At 48.9% G+C, this 2,818-nt stretch overlaps 1 long non-coding RNA gene across 1 annotated transcript; it reads right to left on the bottom strand.

The window, feature by feature from the left end:
* Positions 1-300: 300 nt before the first annotated feature.
* On the bottom strand, positions 301-1,684 carry LOC149809543 (uncharacterized). Its single transcript, XR_016429647.1, has 3 exons — positions 1,627-1,684; positions 694-920; positions 301-367 (listed from the first exon to the last, which is right to left on the bottom strand). It is a non-coding gene; the product is annotated as an uncharacterized LOC149809543 (long non-coding RNA).
* Between the last annotated feature and the right edge of the window lie 1,134 nt (positions 1,685-2,818).

Raw genomic sequence — 2,818 nt, 5'->3', positions numbered from 1 at the left:
CAAGATGGCTGTTCTGCGCTTCTCGCTCACGCGCACACACACCCACAACCATGATGCTCAATTTAAACAGTGCTCCTTCGCTTCAAGTGATGATGATGTGTCGTGCTACAGCACTACCGCATCAACTGAAATCAATGCACCACCAATGCATTCTATACAGGGGGGGGAGAGGGGGGCGCACGGTGTCATCGTCGTCCATCAGATTACAGTCGGCCCACTCGGCTACCGCAACAACCACCCGCGTCTCATCAACGTCGAAAGGAATTGTTGCAAGAACTCTGATCAGCGCCTCCTCCGAGAGCTGCTTCAAACAGGTGTCTGTGAACTCGAGTTTCAACATGCTTTGAGCCATCGCACACGCGATATCCTGCACACAAGGTGGTGGAGTTGGGACATAATCACACGCCCTGTCCCATGGGTCTTGGCATTACAGGAGCACCTACTGTTTCAGGTTACCATTCCAGTAGAGCAGCGGAAACATCGCCCTTTGCAAGTGAAGACTCTTCAGAGCCACCCATGCAAATTCGCATGAAGCAACGAAATGAAGAGTGTGTGATACGTTTAGAAGAATTCAAACTTTCAAAACCCTTGCCCAATCAATGGACTTGTCCCAGAGTTTCCATGTGTGTCCTGCTCAACCCACACGACCTGGAGCCCGCAAATCAGAGGATCTGGCAGAGGCAGGAAGCGCACATCAAGGTTCTCTTTCATTGCAAACGCAAACAGAGGCCGTTCGCGCATCGAGAGCGCAAACGAAAAGAGTGAGGCGGCTATGCTGTGGTCCGCGATCTGCCTCCGGACAAGTAGAGCGCAGAGGTACTTGTCCAGGTGGCCAAGGTGCTTTTGGAGCGCCTCTGAGAGCAGGTTCTTCCACATCTGCATATCCTGCTCGTCGTTGATGGAGTCCTCCATCTCCAGCTCTGCAGGCCACCCCGGTTGATAAGACAATCACAGCGATATGATCCTGTTCCACAGCCCCCAACCCCTAACCCCTCCGGAGAATTTGATATGGAGCTGCTCAATACCCTGGCGACTAAAATTTACAGGATCACAGGATCAAGGAATTTGATATGGAGCTGCTCAATAGCCTGGCGACAACAAATGCTGGAGGCAACATACTCAAGAATGTATTTGTGGCCAACGATTTACAGGAACTCAGCATCGGTCTATGCTGGGGCAATGCCGTGATGCACCGGCGCTCCCATTTGGTGGAAAACATTCACCTGTTGAGGTAGCGACGCATGTCCCCTAGATTACCATTACATTCGGTTTGAAGTTTCTGACCTCAGATCCACTAGTATAGCTTGACCAGCCTAACTGATCAATCTGAGATATCAAATTGCAACACCTTCAAACGAGCATTTCAATCAGCAATTCTGGGACAAGGTATACGCTTTTGTACAGGCTTCAAAAGAACAGTCCTTGTCTCATACTTCGTACCCCGTAACAGTACCAACAAGCGGGCGAACTTTTTGGAAGCGTGACATCATTTTTGGCTAATTTCTCTCTAAACATAGCTGAAAAATCAACCTATTTTCTCTGATCTAAACTTGGCGGCGAGTCCAAAAGCGTGACCGTGACCGCCCGTTTGTTGGTATTGTTACGATAGGGGGGTCGAGGGCGCACCTGCGATGACCCCGGTGTAGAGGTACTCAAGGATTTTGAGGAGCAAATTAGACGCAGTGCGGTAGGGGTGTGTCTTGTGCTTGGTATTCTCACTCAGGTTGTCGCCCTTGGAGTAGAGCACCTTTTTAAAATGCCTACATATGACAGAGGAAAGAGTCAGTGCCGTGATTAGAGGCAGCATTTCGTCAGATGCTGTAATTTGCGGGTCGCGGTGCCTTGAAATTGCATATATTAGTGGTGCACAAATGAGCATCAAACCCGAGCTACACATTGGAGTCTGAAGTGCCATGAGACTGAACACAGCAGTTCAGAATCCAAGCAAGAGTTGCCATGTTTTGACTACTTGAAGACCCACTTCCTGCTGTTATGCGCCAGATGGACGTAAAGATACAGGTATGTCCGAAAGAAGGGACCAGGAAGTCGCAACGCACCATACATCAACAAGCAAACATGTGACCCTGGCAGGCAGCAAAATCCAGCTCAGACTGAACACAATCAAAGAAAATGATTGCAACAATGAGTTTGATTGCCAAGGTTCGCCTATGCTGATGTGGATGCTTCAGTTTTGCAAGTTGTTTGCACAGGCAGTCAGGGCGTCTGGTGGTTTAAAATGAAAAGCTGTGCAGTGATGTTGTTTACCTGCTTTCGAGTAGGCACCGGTTCGACACGAGTCAGGAGCCGTGGACATTTAGGCATTCGACCAGCACATTACCGTGAATAACTGGGGTAGTGGTAGCAGCATGCGGAACTCGAACATGCGAGACATGGTTATAGGATACAGTAGCAAAAGTTCGTTTGTCATCGTTTCAAACTAAGTCTTCAACAAGTGCCTTACAACGAGGCTTACTCGTCAAGATGTGGTTCATCCAATGATGGCATGCGACAACTCAGCTTCCGGCCGACCGACCGAAGTCACCTCACAACCGCTTAACCCTTTGTTCATTCGTGCTTACAGAAGAAAAATCCGTACTTTCACACGCCTATGTACGTGGCACCGAGTTCTGAGGTAGTGAGGGTTCGATTGGATGTTTGTAAAAGCAGAATGCGAACAGCGACCGCACGGAAATATTTGTATCTCGTCAGTACGCCAAAGTGAAGACAGTGAGATTGAAATGTGTTTCATGTCCTTCCATGGTTCGCATGCATCGAGGCGAAGTGTGCAATCAGAGGTATGTATCTCGCTATCTTGCTT

Source organism: Nuphar pumila, unplaced genomic scaffold (genome assembly GCF_984573655.1).
Source record: "Nuphar pumila unplaced genomic scaffold, dmNupPumi1.hap1.1 HAP1_SCAFFOLD_1084, whole genome shotgun sequence".
Taxonomy (NCBI): domain Eukaryota; kingdom Viridiplantae; phylum Streptophyta; class Magnoliopsida; order Nymphaeales; family Nymphaeaceae; genus Nuphar; species Nuphar pumila.
Note: the sequence above shows the minus strand (reverse complement) of the source record. Positions and strands in the feature narration are given on the sequence as shown.